Genomic DNA, 15,749 nt, shown 5'->3' with positions numbered 1-15,749 from the left:
CCTGTACTGATTCACCCCCCCCTCTAAGTACCGGTTTGGTACTCACTATTCATCACTGAGTTATCAATTGGTATTAGAGCGTCCTCCAGGTCCTCTGTGTTGCAAGCTTAACCGCTTGAGGGAAAGATCCTATTGTAATGATGAAGAGGGAAGGTCCAAAGTTCAACAAAGACAATTTTAAAATATGGAAAGATAGAATGAAGATATACATCAGAAGCATGGGTGCTCAGCACTGGAGCTATGTTGAGAATGTTTATGTTATCCCTATTGGTACTCTCACTGATGACCAAAAGAGAGAGAGATTCAGGAGAATGGGCAAGTCATGGAAGCCCTAATCAGTAGTTTATCTGACATTGAGTTTATTGATGTCCAGGATAAAGAAAATCCCAAAGAAGTATGGGATACTCTTGAGAATATCTATGGCGGTGATGAGCATGTAAAACAAGTTAAGGAAGAAATCCTTAGAGGGAAGTTTGAAGACATGCGGATGGTTGAAGGTGAGACCATTCAACAATATGAAATAAGAATCAAAACTATTGTTGGAGATATCAAGAGTGCAGGTGGTAAAATGTAAGATTCCACTATTGTTAGCAAAGTTTTGAGATCCTTATTACCGATCTATGCAATAAGGGTTATTGTTATTTAGGAGTTGAGATCAATAGACAAGACTAAGGTATCCCTAGACTCCATCATTGCAAATTTGATAGCCTATGAGCATGGTAGTGTTCAAAAGAGTGAATCAGCTTTTAGAGCATCTGTTGCACCATCCAAAAAAGGAAAAGAAGAAGCACCACCGATGAACCAAGATAGAGCAAAGAAATGGATGATGAGGATATTCTGATGGAATTTGAAGCTCTTCTTGCCAAGAGACTTCCTAAGGGAACCGAAAAATACAAAGGTAAGCTTCCTTGAAATGCTTCTCTTGTAACCGGATAGGACACATCGCTATAAACTGTCCTAATGGTGATAGCAAGGACAAACCGAAAATGTTCAAGAAATTCAAAGGAGGAAACCGGAGAAACTGTTTTGTAGCAGTTGATGAAGGTGTCACAGATGAGGAATCAAAAGATGAAGAAAATGAAGAGATTGTGTTTGTTGCAGTCAAGGAGGATGTATCAGACAAGAAGGCTCTTGTCTCCCGCTTTGATAATTCTAATGAGTGGATTATTGATAGTGGTTGCTCTCACCATATGACTGGTGATTGGAGTAAGTTTATATGTCTGGAAGAGTATGATGGTGGTGTGGTTCGTTTTGGTAATGATGCACCATGTATGGTCAAAGGTAGTGGGTCCATCTCTCTAAATGGAAAGAGCAGTGCTGACAATGTGTATTGGATAGAAGGTCTTACACACAATCTATTGAGTGTTGCCCAGCTGAATGACAGTGGACTCACTCTGAAATTAAAAAATGGAGTCTACAAAATCAAAGGAAAGAATGGTGAACTGATGGCCACCGGTATTCAGACCAAAGGTAACTTATTTCAACTGAATGCAAATATAAGTACATGTCTTATGGCTAAGTTTGATGATAGCTGGATATGGCATTAGAGACTCTGCCATGTAAACTGTGATAACATAGTAAAGGCTAGTAAGATCAAGGCAGTTAGAGGACTGTCGATACTGAGCAAACCGAAAAATCCTTTGTGCAGAGAATGTCAACTGGGGAAAATGTCTTCCTCAACCTTCAAAGGTAAATCTTTCACTGCTAATAACTTACTTGATCTTGTGCATACTGATTTGTGTGGTCTTATGAAAACTAGGAGTGTGCAGGGAGATAGGTATTTTATGATTCTTACAGATGATTGCTCAAGAATGATGTGGGTCACATTCTTGAAGGACAAGTCTGAAGCATTTGGAAAGTTCAAAGCTTTCCGAGCACTGGTAGAAAAGGAAATTCGTAGAAGAATCAAATGCCTTAGAATTGATCAAGGAGGGGAATTCACTTCCAGTGAATTCAACAAATATTGTGAAGAAAATGGCATAAAGAGGCAACTGTCTGCCCCCCAGACTCCATAGCAAAATGGCCTAGTAGAGAGAAACAACCGGATTGTGGTTGAAGTGGCTAGAACTATGTTGATCCAAGGAAAGGTCGTTCACACCTTTTGGAGAGAAGCGGTGAGCACTGCAGTCTACATAATGAACTAGGTACTCATCGAGAAAGGAAAGGATAAGACTCCTTATGAGTACTGGACTGGTAAGACACCAGTGGTAAGCTACTTCATAGTGTTTGGTAGTAAATGTTATATCAAGAGGAGTGAACATCAGAGCAAGTTTGATGCTAAATATGATGAGGGAATATTCCTAGGGTATTCCACTAAGAGAAAAGCTCTCAAATGTTTCAACAATAGGACTCAGAGAATTGTTGAAAGCATCAATGTTAGGATTGATGAAAACTCTGAGAAATCAGAGGAAACTGACAGAGAGCATTAAGAGATGAACCGGTAGTAACCTTCTGGGAACTGGTTGCAAATCAGCCCAGTACCAACAATTGTGCTCCTACACCGGTAGATGCTGATGAAGATGAGGATGATGAAGAAAAGCAAGAGGAAGTTGTTAAGAACATACCTAGGTATGTCAAACTCAATCATGATCCAAAGCAGATCATAGGAGACAAAGATGTAGTAATTATTACAAGAAGAAAGGTCAGAGAAATCTCATGTATGATCTCTGAATTTGAGCCTAAGTCATTCAAAGAGGCACATAAAGATGAAGACTGGATCAAGGCAATGGAGGAGGAACTTGACCAGATAGAAAAGAATGGTACATGGTCTTTAGTACCCAGACTGGAGCATAAAAATATCATTAGAACCAAATGGGTTTTCAGAAATAAGCTAAATGAGGATGGCACAGTGGTAAGGAACAAAGCTAGACTAGTATGTAAAGGATATGCCCAAGAAGAAGGAGAAGACTATGGTAAAACCTTTGCTCCAATAGCAAGATTGGAAGGAGTTTGTATGCTTCTTGCATATGCAATTTTTAAAAGATTCAAGGTATACCAAATGGATGTAAAATCTGCATTTTAAAATGGAATACTTGAAGAGGAGGTGTATATAGAGCAACCTGATGGGTTTTCCCTATCTAAAGATAGTGACATGGTATGTAGGCTACATAAAGCCTTATATGGACTGAAGCAGGCACCAAGAGCATGGTATGAACGCTTGCATTCCCATCTTGTGAAGATTGGATTTGAAAGAACAAGTGGAGATAGCAATATCTACTTTAAATCAGAAGGAGATCAGATTCTGATCTGCGAAGTATTTGTTGATGACATAATCTTTGGTGGAGATGACAAGATGAGTCATGAATTTGTAGATGAGATGAAAAAGGAGTTTGAAATGTCACTCATAGGGGAAATTAAGTTCTTCACTGGACTAAAGATTCAACAAATGAAAAATGGAATCTTTATTACTCGGTCCAAGTATGTCAAAAAGGTGTTGAAGACCTTTGGCATGGAAGACAGTAAACCGGTTGGTACACCAATGGTGACCGGTTGTAAACTATCAAAAAAGGATGAATCAACATTGGTAAATGAGAAGGAATATCGATCAATGATTGGTAAGTTGCATTATGTAGTGCATAGAAGACCAGACATTGCACATGCAGTGGGTATTACCGCTCGGTTTCAGCAAATCCCAAGAGAATCCCACTTGGTAGCAGTCAAGCAGATTCTTAGATATCTGAAGGGAACTATAGACTATGGGTTATGGTATCCATACAATAATGATTTCAACCTGAAAGTGTTCATAGATGTTGATTGGGCTGGTAATGTAGATGATCGGAAGAGCACAATCGGTGGTGCATTCTTTATCGGTGGTAGACTGGTCTCATGGATGAGTAAAAAGTAGAGTTGTATCTCTCAGTCTACAATAGAAGCAGAGTATGTTGCAACTTTTATGAACTGTACCCAGACTATTTGGATGAAGCATGTATTGAATGGCTTCAAAGTTCCTGTATTTGAACCAGTAAGTGTACTCTGTGATAATACAAGTGCAATTAACATATCCAAGAATCCAGTTTTACATGCTAGAACCAAGAACTTTGAACTCAAGTATCATTTCTTGAGCGAAAAGGTTCAGAACAAAGAGGTGGTATTGGAACATGTTTCCAATAAGGAGCAGTTAGTAGACATATTCACCAAGCCTCTACTGAAGGCTACTTTTACCTATCTAAGAGGTGAGTTAGGGATGTTTCCCCTTCAAGAGGTAATCTAAAGGTTTGTGCTCCACATCAGCCAAATCTTACTTTGCTATATCTTTTCAGGATTGATGTGTTGAAGGATGCTAATCCTCAAGGGGAGCAAAATAGTGGAACATGGAAGCTTGTGCCTCCACTTTGGCATTGTTGTCAAAGGGGGAGAAGATGTGAAGTGGAAAAGATATCTGCAACATTAAGGAGAAGATGTGATGTAGAAAGAGAGATATCTTTGTATATTGTCATCAATGCCAAAGGGGGAGATTGTTGGCATATGTGCAAAATATGTTGACATGATGATATTGTGTTGTCATTGATGTCAATATGCTGAAAGAGAACTAGTAATATGTTGAAGAGTGAACCGGTAACATGATGAAGAGTGAACAAGATTATTGAAGTTAAGCAATTGACAAAGAGAACCGGTATGATGTTGTGAACCGACATATGTGAAAAAGTGAAGCGGTATGCTTGTCCATGTGAACCGGTATGATGTTATGAACCAGAACCGGTATGTCGGAATGAGAACTGGTATATGGAATGTTTTGTATCTAGGGTTCATATGGCATAACTACCGGTTGGTAGTCTCATCTTCAGGGTTTTTGGTTGAAGTGTTTCGAGCCTGTGTGTCTCAACTGATGGCATTGTGTGATGAGTTAGCATTGTAACGGAGATCAGATCATGTTGCCACGTCAGCCTCATGCACGTGAAGGATCTTGCATGAAGGAGATTGATCCTATCTACCTTAGGAATGTGTGAAGTCTCTGCAAACGGTGGAGAACGTGTGATGGGTTATCACCTCCAAGAAGCAATGAAGAACGAACGATGGAGAATGTCTTGAGATCTTTTCAAGACCGTTGTATTCAAATGCAAAGTGTTCAATGGTCAGGATTGAACGGACTAAATTTCTCGACCTAAGTGTTTAGGGTTTAGGGTTTATGCTACCAACCTATCTGTTTCCTATAAGGTCGATGTGGTGTTTCATGCTGAGGTTGTTGGCAAATGTTGTGTGTGTATCTATGTGCAAAGATACATGATTCTTGCCAGACCAGTTGAGAGGATTGATACCTGCATAGTGTGTGTGCAGAAGGAAGGAACTAAAGTGGATCTACATTGGCATTGAGTGCTATTACCAGATCATTGTAATACCTATTGATCTCTAATCACTTCAACCATTGGAAAATCCCTTAATAGGGTAGCTTTAACCAACTTGTTGTAAATCCTTTAACAGGGCGACTCAAAGCCATTGAGTTCATAAAATCCTCTAACAAGGTAACCTCTAGCAGGGTTTAACCCTTAACCGGGTATTCTAGCCATCCCTTAACTGGGTGATCCCTAATAGGATCGGTTCCTAACAGAACCTGATGTAACAGTCTTTAACAGGACTAGGCTCCTAATAGAGCAGACTTCTAAAGAGTTCAAAACATCTTGTGGGTATTCATCCCCACCTTGGTTTTTCCCAGTTGGGTTTCCACGTGAAAAATATGTGTGTCATATTTGATGTCTTTTTCATGTGATGCTTTATTGTTTTCTATCAAGTGGTGAATCATGTTGATCTAGCAAGTTATTATATCTCTGATGATAGATTATCTGTTTTTGCATAAGGACAAAGTGGAAATGAGACAGTAGGTTGTATGGAAAGCTAAGAAGATTGACCGGTTCATGTATTTCACAGTTGCACTGTGTTTAATTGGTAGTCTGGTTTGGACTGATGTTAGGGATTGCTAGTAGTTTATGGTCTGCAATCAAATCGGTTCAGGAAAAGTTTTTTTTGTGCCTGTACTGATTCACCCCCCCCTCTAAGTACCGGTTTGGTACTCACTATTCATCTCTGAGTTATCATGTTCTTGTTGCAGTTGATCAGATTTGAAGTTGTGCTTAATTTGTTTAATCTGGTGAAAACTGATCCACCCCCCCCCCCTCTCAATTTTCCTTCATTGTTGTTGCCAACAATTGGTATCAGAGATAGATCCTCCAAAAGAAGCTTGACCGCTTGAGGAGATCCGAGATGGAAACCTATGTTTTCAAGAAAGAGAGTCAAAGATTTGATGGAAGCAATTACACTGTATGGAAGGACCGGATGGAGTGTCTTGGAGATGCCTATTAGAATATTACAAAGAATACCTACAATGTCCCTCAGAATGGTCTGGTTACTACAAATGAGATCAAGGATGTTGAACATAATATAAGAGATAAAGAAGCATTGTTGAGTGCCCTAACCAATTCAGTTTTGACTAATGTGATGGGATTGCATACTGCTCATGAGATCTGGGAAAAGTTAGAGACCTTGTATGGAGGAGATAAGCATGTCAAAGTTGCTAAATTGCAGAGTTTGAAAGAAAAGTATGAGATGTTGAAGATGGGAGAAGATGAGAACATATCATACTTTGTGGCTAAAGTGAATGAACTTGTCATGAACATCTGATGTATCGGTGGAACTCTTGAAGAAGATGAGATTGTTGCTAAAGTGTTGAGATCCTTGCCTCCTACTTACAAATCTAAAGTTGTTTCTATTGATGACATCCGAACTATGACCACTATGACAAGAGACATGTTGGTTGGTAATCTTGTTGCATCTGAGTTGAGTAAATTTGGAGAATCACATGGTAAATCTGAGACTGCATTTAAGGCCTCTATATCCAGGAAGCAAGAGTATGATCTGGGAGAAAATTCATCTAGGGTTTCCAGATATAAAAGAGAAATGAGAGAGATGGAAGAAAAGGAAAGAGAGTTGGATGAGCTTGAAGCACTTATAGCTCGGAGATTGCCTAAGGGAGATGGTAAGTATTCATGATGGAAATTTACCTTTGAAATGTTTCTTTTGTAATAAGATAGGACATTTTACTTCTAGGTGTCCTAAAAGGATGTCAAAGTATGATAGGCATGATAAATTTGATAAGCATGGTAGATATGAGAAAAATGATAAGTATGATAAGCCCTATAAGTCTAACCGGAAGTACAGATATCATATGTTGTTGATGAAGGTGTAACATATGAAGAGTCTGAGAATGGGAATTTAGAAGATGAATTTAAATATATTGTTATCAAGGAAGATAATTTGGTACCAGTGAATTCTACAAGTTGAATTGTTGAGGAGAAAGCCTTGGCTGCTAAGATTGAAGAGAAAGATGAATGGGTAATTGGCAGTGGTTGTTCACATCATATGACAGGTGATGAAAGTAAATTTATGAATATGGAGAAGTATGATGGTTGTATAGTAATATTTGGAGATGATAAAGCTTGTGTAATTTGTGGTAAAGGTGCTATTTCCCTTGATGATAAGTATAATATTGATGATGTCTTATATGTTGAAGTTTTGAAGCATAATCTTTTGAGTGTTGGACAGATGATTGATAAGGGATATGATTTACAATTCAAGAATGGTAAATACAAGATTATGAATGCCACTAGTATAGATATTGCATCAGGAACTAAGACTAAAGGTAATATCTTTCATTTGATACTGATGAGAAAAGTTGTTTGATTTCTCAGATAGATAAAAGTTGGTTGTGGCATAGAAGGATGTGTCATGTTAATTTTGACTGCATGATTAGGATAAGTGTTGGCAATTTGGAGGAATTGATTATGTGTTGCATTGATGTTTTGTCATTCATGTCAACACTAACTATTTTGTTGTCTACCGGATTCCAGTAGAGTAGTTGGACTATGATATTGATTTGGAGACCATCTCTGGTATTCTCTGATTTGGTCCGGCTTGTGGTATTGGCTTGGATTGGATTGGTTATTCACATGTTCTTGATGCATATCACATTCAGTTGGTTCGAGATTTGATGATCTGGATGCTATCATTTGTTCTAGTAAGCCTTTTGGTCATCGCTAAGGGTTTTACCAGCAGCGCTTTGAGGAAGATCTTTTGATGAATCCGATAAGTGGTATTGGTGCGGCTTCTAGAAGGTTATTAGGATGCTAATGGTTATCTTGTTTGTGTTCCATTTGATCGTGGTGTTTCATTTGGCCTATGGCGACCTATTATAGGTCCGGTGTTATTCTGCTAGGTTATGGACCGATTTGTGTAACGTGTTGGTTGATGCTCCCGATGCGTCACTGGTTGGATTTATTATTTGGATTATGTTGGTTCATTCTTAGGCCGACTTGGTTTATCATTGGTTTGTAGGATTATGTAACATATCCATTGTATTATCTTTTAGGTGGACAACCTAATTGTTTAGGTCCCGGGTTGGTATAAATATGACGTAAAGATCTCTTTATGGTATGGCATGTGGGTTTATGGGATATAGGGTTATCTGTGTGCGAATAATGTTGTAATCATATGCAGAGGTTTTGGTTGATCATAGGTGATTGAATTGGGTTTGTGAAAGGTTTAAGACCTTCGGTATTGAGCTTAACTGGAACTATAATCAGGCATAGGAGATGTTATTCTTGCAGTTCATTCTTATTTCCGAATTGTAGTCTGGATTTCTTTGTAGTCAGTGAGGCTCCTTTTGTGATGAGTAGTGTGCTCTAGGCAGTGTGTCTTCCTGAATGTGCATGCCCCTCTTATTGTAATCACATAATTATTGCAAAAGTATTATCCGACTGTGGGTAGGCTTCCCACCGTGGTTTTTCCCTTTATCGGGTTTTCCACGTATAAATCTTGGTGTCATGTGTTATGGATGGTTGGTTAATTATTTTGTAATTTATGTTTATGCTGAACTGTTACATATACTATTCTGGTATTTAGTTTATGCATTCTGGTAGAAGGTTATGTGACCTTAAAGTTTTATAATTTGTTGACAACTGACTACCCCCCCCTCATTTGTCCACCATTTATCCTAACAATTGATATCAGAGCTTGGTCCTCTTTTCAAGAAGCTTAATCGCTTGAGGAAGATCCTATGGCAACTAATAATTCAACTGCATCTGTTTTCCAGAGACAAACCCCTAAGCTTGATTCGACAAATTATAGAGTATGGAAGATTTAGATGGAGACTCATTTGAGATGTATTGGGAAATAAATTTGGGAGATCATGGAGAAAGGATATACTCCTCATAATCTGGCATCTGGAAATCCTCCTCTGGCAAGCCTAGATAAGGACATTGAAAATGATTGTAGAGCTAGAGAAGCACTCTTGAGTGCACTATATAATCAAAAAATTATGGGATTAACTAACCAATCTAATGTGAAGCCTGTATGGGATAACTAGGAATCTTTGAATGAAGGTGACCCTATTGTTAAAATTGCTAAACTTGATGGTTACCGGGTAAGGTATGACAACCTGAACATGGAAGAGAATGAAAGGATTATTGCTTTCATGGAAAGAGTTAATGAAATTATTATGGGAATTCGGTGTTGTGGTGGATCTCTGAGTGAGGATGAGATTGTTTCTAAAGTTTTGAGAGATTTTCCACCGACTTACAAGATGAAGGCTACTACAATTAATGAGCTAAGAACAATGGCTAACACTTCTATTAACCAGGATACTTTGGTTGGAAAATTGTTTTCTTTTGAGCTTGAAGAATTTGCTCCTTAAGGAGCTACAAAGACTGAATCTGCTTTTCATGCACCTACATCATCAACCAGCAAGAGTGATGGGAAAGCTTTATATGTGAAGGAATTGGATGAAATGAAGAAAGAAGATGAAGAGTTTGAGCAACTCGAAGCCCTATTTGCTAGAAGAGTACCTAAAGGTTTTGCTGGAAGTAAGTATGAAGTAAAATCACCTTTTAAATGTTTTACATGTAATAAGATAGGTCATTTTGCATCTAGATGTCCTGAGAGGAATTCAAGATTTGAAGAGAAAGCTAGAAGATATTTTAGGCCTAACCATGATTATCAAAACAAGCATAGGTACAGGAGAAACAAAGACAAATCATTTTACTATGCGGATGAGGGAGGTGTAACTGATTCTGATGATGAACCGGCACAAGATTTGGCTAGTGGATCTGGTAATGGTAAGGAATGGATATTTTTGGCTATTAAGGAAGATGCTCTAGTACCTATTATTCAAAATGAGGAAAAGGCCCTTGCTGCTAAAATTGAAGACAAGGATGAATGGGTGATAGACAATGGTTGTTCAAATCATATGACTGGAGATAAAAGGAAGTTTTTATCTTTGCAAGAATTTGATGGTGGACTGGTTAGATTTGGAGATGACAAAGCATGCATGATCAGAGGAAGTAGAACTATATCATTGGATGGTAAGCATAATACTAAAAATGTTTATTATGATGAAGGTTTAAGACATAATATTTTGAGTGTAGGACAATTGGTGGATAAAGGATTTCAATTACAGTTCAAGGATGGAAAATGCAAAATCATTAACAGATCTGGTTTGGAAATTGCAACTGGTACACAAACTAAAGGTAACATCGAACTCCAGTGAGAAGACATATTTGATTACACAAATCGATGAGAGTTGGCTATGACATAAGAGGTTGTGACATGTGAATTTTTATTGCATTGTAAAGATCGTTTCAACTAAGGTTGTTAGAGATATACCTAAAATCGTGAAGCCCTATAGTCCGGTATGTAAGGAATGTCAATTGGGAAAGCAGGTCATAACTTCTTTTAAGAGTATTCAAGATAAATATAATGATGTTCTTGATCTTTTTCATACTGATTTATGTGGTCCTGCTAGAATAAAGAGTTTTCAGGGTGATAGATATTTTATGCTAATCATTGATGACTATTCTAGAATGGTGTGGGTTACTTTACTGAAGGAAAAATCTAAAGCTTTTGAAAAATTTAAGATCTTTAAAGCTAAAGTTGAGACAAAGACAGGGTTGAAGATTAAATGCTTAAGGTCAGATCAGGGTGGTGAATTCACATCCGATGAATTTAATAGTTATTGTGAGAAGCATGGGATAAGGAGACACATGTCTGCCCCCCGGACACCTCAGCAGAATGGTGTTGTGGAAAGAAAGAATAGAACTATCTTGGATGCGGCTAGAACTATGATGATGGAAGCTAATATGTCTCATATCTATTGGAGAGAAGTTGTGAGCATGACGATATACACATTCAATAGAGTTCATATCAAAGGAGATACATGAAAGACACCTTATGACTTATGGTTTGGTCATACACCTTCAGTTAAATATTTCAGAATCTTTGGTAGCAAATGCTACATCAAAAGAGATGATTCCATTGGAAAATTTGATCCTAGATGTGATGAAGGGATATTTCTTGGTTATTCTAATGAAAGAAAAGCATATAGATGTTATAACAAGAGATTGCAAAGAATTGTGGAGAGTGTTAATGTCAAGGTGGATGGGTTGTACAAAGGTCAAATAAGAACTTATGAGAGAGAACTAGAAGTGGAGATGATCATAACCGAACCAGTAGCACTTGTATCGGAATAGAATGTTGAACTAGTTACTCCGACAGTATCAGAAAATTCAACAGTGACTGAAGATCGGAGTAGGGAAACAGAAAGTCAGAAGACTCCTCGGTATGTAAGGTTAAATCATTTAGAAGATCAGATCATTGGAGACAAGAACAAAGGAGTAATGACAAGAAGAAGGTTGGCAACTGATGAGGTATGTTTAATTTCTCAAGTTGAACCGGCATCGGTTATTGAAGCTTGTAAAGATGAATTTTGGATGAGAGCTATGGAAGAGAAATTAGATCAGATTGAAAAGAACAACACAGGGACTTTAGTTTTCTAGTCTAAAAATAAGAATGTTATTGGAACTAAATGGGTTTTTAGCAACAAATTGAATGAGGATGGACAAGTTGTGAGGAATAAGGCTATATTGGTATGTAAAAGATATTCTCAGATGGAAGGAATTGATTATGATGAGACTTTTGCTCTGGTAGCTAAGATTGAAGCTGTGAGATTATTTCTTGCTTATGCTGCCTATAAGAAATACAAGGTTTATCAGATGGATGTTAAATGTGCATTTTTGAATGGAGATCTTGAAGAGGAAGTTTATATTGAGCAACCTGATGGTTTTTCACTTTCAGATGATAAAAACATGGTTTGTAGGTTAAGGAAAGCTTTATATGGATTGAAACAAGCCCCTAGAGCTTAGTATGCAAGATTGGACAAATATATTTTGAAGCTTGGTTTCACTAAAGGTAATGTTGATAGTAACTTATATTATAAGATCATTGATGATGACATATTGATTATTGAAGTATTTGTTGATGATATCATTTTTGGAGGTGAGGATAAATTATGTATGGAATTCTCTGAAAATATGGAATAAATTTGAGATGTCTATGATTGGGGAGATGAAATTTTTCTTAGGTTTGTAGATTACTCAGAATGATAAAGGTATTCTCATCTGTCAAACTAAGTATGCTAGAGAATTGTTGAAGAAATTTGGTATGGAAAATTCTAAACCAGTTGGTACCCCTATGCTTACAAGTGAGAAATTGACAAAGAAAGATATATCAGCTCCGGTAAATCCTACAAGGTACAACTCTATGATTGGAAGTTTGTTATATCTAACTCAGACTAGACCAGATATAATGAACGCTATTTGTATTGTATCAAGATATCAGAGTGATCCTAGAGAGAATCATGAGTGTGCGGTGAAAAGGATTTTCAGGTATTTGCAAGGAATGACTAAGTATGGTTTGTGGTATCCTAAAGATGATGACTTTACACTATGTGCAAATACAGATGTTGATGGCCAGAAGAGCACATCTAGTGGATCTTTCTTTCTTGGAAAGAAACTTGTTTCATGAATCAGCAAGAAGTAATCATGTACTTCTTTATCTACTGTTGAATCTAACTATGTTTCTGCTGCTACTAATTGTACACAAGTTTTATGGATGAAGAAAATGTTGAAGGATATAAGGGTTGATTGTAATGAACCGGTAGTTATTCACTTTGATAACTCTATTCTATTGATATATCAAAGAATCTGGTATTTCATTCTAAGACTAAGCACATTTATATCAAGTATAATTTTCTGAAGGAGAAGGTGGAAGCAAATGAAGTCAGACTCGTTTATGTGAACACTAAAGAACAGATTGTAGATATCTTCACTAAATATTTACCTAAGGAATTATTTGAGTACTTTAGAGACATATTGGGAGTTTCTACCCCTCCAGTAGAGACTTGAGTGATGTTGATTGGCATCAGTCTAGTATGCATTTATCAGTGCTATCATTCATTCTGGATTGATGTGTTGATGGCACTACTCGGGGGGAGTAGTCACCTGTGTGGTTCAGAGTTTTTATGATTTTTCTTTGACGTTTATGTCAGATTTATGGAATTGATGTCAAAGGGGGAGAGATATATGTGAAAAATAGAGCTTTACTGTGATATCATTCTTAGGGGGAGTTTAGTTTTTGGTTCAGAACTTCATTTTCATATCATCTTGAAGAGTTTGTTGGATGTCTTCCATTGGGGGAGACTTGTTTGGCATTTTCTTAGCACTTGGATGTTTTTCACATCTAGTGTTGCCATCAATGCCAAAGGGGGAGATTGTTGGCAATTTGGAGGAATTGATCATGTGTTGCATTGATGTCAACACTAGTTGTTTTGTTGTCTATCGACTTTTGATAGAGTGGTTGGACTATGATATTGATCTAGAGACCATCTCCGGTATTCTTCAATTTGGTCTGGCTTGTGGTATTGGATTGGATTGGTTATTCATGTGTTCCTGATGCGTATCACATTCAGTTGGTTCAGGATTTGATGATCTGGATGCTATAATTTGTTCTAGTAAGCCTTTTGGTCACCGGTAAAGGTTTTACTAGCAGTGCTTTGATGAAGATCTTTTGATGAATCTGATAAGTGGTATTGGTGCGGCTTCTAAAAGGTTATCGGGATGCTGATGGTTATCTTGTTCATGTTCCAATTGATCATGGTGTTTCATTTGGCCCATGGCGACCTATTATAGGTCCAGTGTTATCCTGCTAGGTTATGGACCAATTTGTGTAACGTGTTGATTGATACTCCTGATGTGTCATCGATTGGATTTATTGTTTGGATTATGTTGTTTTGGTCTTAGGCCGACTTGGTTTATCATTATTTTAAGGGATTATGTAACAGATCTATAGTATTATCTTTTAGGTGGTCGACCTAATTGTTTAGGTCCCAGGTTGGTATAAATATGATGTAAGATCTCTTTGTGGTATGGTATGTGGGTTTATGAGATATAGGATTATTTGTGCGTGAATAATGTTGTAATCATATGCAGTGGTTTTGGTTGATCATAGGTGATCGAATTGGGTTTGTGAAAGAGGTTTAAGACCTCCGATATTGATCTTAACTAAAAGTGTACTTAGGCATAGGAGATGTTATTCTTGCAATTCATTCTTATTTCCGAATTGTAGTCTAGATTTATTTGTAGTCAGTGAGGCTCCTTTTGTGATGAGCAGTGTGCTCTAGGAAGTGTGTCATCCTGCATGTGTAGCCCCCTCTTATTGTAATCACATACTTGATGCAGAAGTATTATCTAACTGTGGGAAGGCTTCCCACCGTGGTTTTTCCCTTTACTGGGTTTTTCACGTACAGATCTTGGTGTCATGTGTTATGGATGGTTGGTTAATTATTCTCTAATTTATGTTTATGCTTAACTGTTGCATCTGTTATTCTGGATTTGGTTTATGCATTTCGGTAGAAGGTTATGTGAGCTTAAAGTTTTATAATTTGTTGACAATTGATTCACCCCCTCCCCCCTCTCATTTGTCCACCGGTTATCCTAACAATAAGTTCTACTCAAGCTATTAGAGATTTGTCTAAGATTATTAAACCTTCTAATCCAGTATGTAAAGAATGTCAATTGGGAAAGCAAACAAGAATTTCAGTTAAAGTAAGTTGTACATATCTAATAGATTATTAGATCTTGTGCATACTAATTTGTGTGGTCTTACAAGAGTGAGAAGTATGCAGGGTCACAGGTATTTCATTTTGTTAATTGATGACTACTCTAGAATGATGTGGGTTACCTTTCTAAGGGAGAGATAAGAAGCACTAGAGAAATTCAAGATATTCAAAGCTAAGGTGGAGACAAAGACAAGATTGAAGCTGAAATGTCTGAGATCTGATAGAGGAGGAGAGTTCACATCCAATGAGTTTGATTCATTTTGTGAAAAGCATGGAATTAGAAGACAGTTATCTGCTCCTAAAACTCCTCAACAGAGTGGAGTTGTTGAAAGGAAGAACATAACTATTTTGAATGTTTCTAGGACTATGTCAATTGAAGGGAATGTTCCACAGACCTTTTGGAGAGAATTTGTTAGCACTGTTGTATACACATTCAACTGGGTGCATATAAAAGGTGATTCTGGTAAGACTCCTTATGAGTTATTGTTTGGTCATGTTCCTACAGTTAGATATTTCAATTTTTTTGGAAGCAAATGTTATATCAAAAGAGATGAGGATATAGGAAAGTTTGATGCAAGATGTGATGAAAGAATCTTCTTGGGTTATTCTACTAATAGAAAGGCCTACCGGTGTTACAATAAGAGGTTGAGAAAGATAGCGGAAACTACAAATGTGAAGGTTGATGAATGTCATTGGAAGCGGATCAGAGCATGCAGATATGAGTTTGATGATCAGGATATACACATTGAGATCCTAAAGCAGAATGATCCAGTGGAGACACTTAATCTAGATATTGCTACTGTCAATGAAGAAG

The sequence above is a fragment of the Cryptomeria japonica genome, chromosome 7, assembly GCF_030272615.1.
Source record: "Cryptomeria japonica chromosome 7, Sugi_1.0, whole genome shotgun sequence".
Lineage (NCBI taxonomy): Eukaryota > Viridiplantae > Streptophyta > Pinopsida > Cupressales > Cupressaceae > Cryptomeria > Cryptomeria japonica.
Note: the sequence above shows the minus strand (reverse complement) of the source record.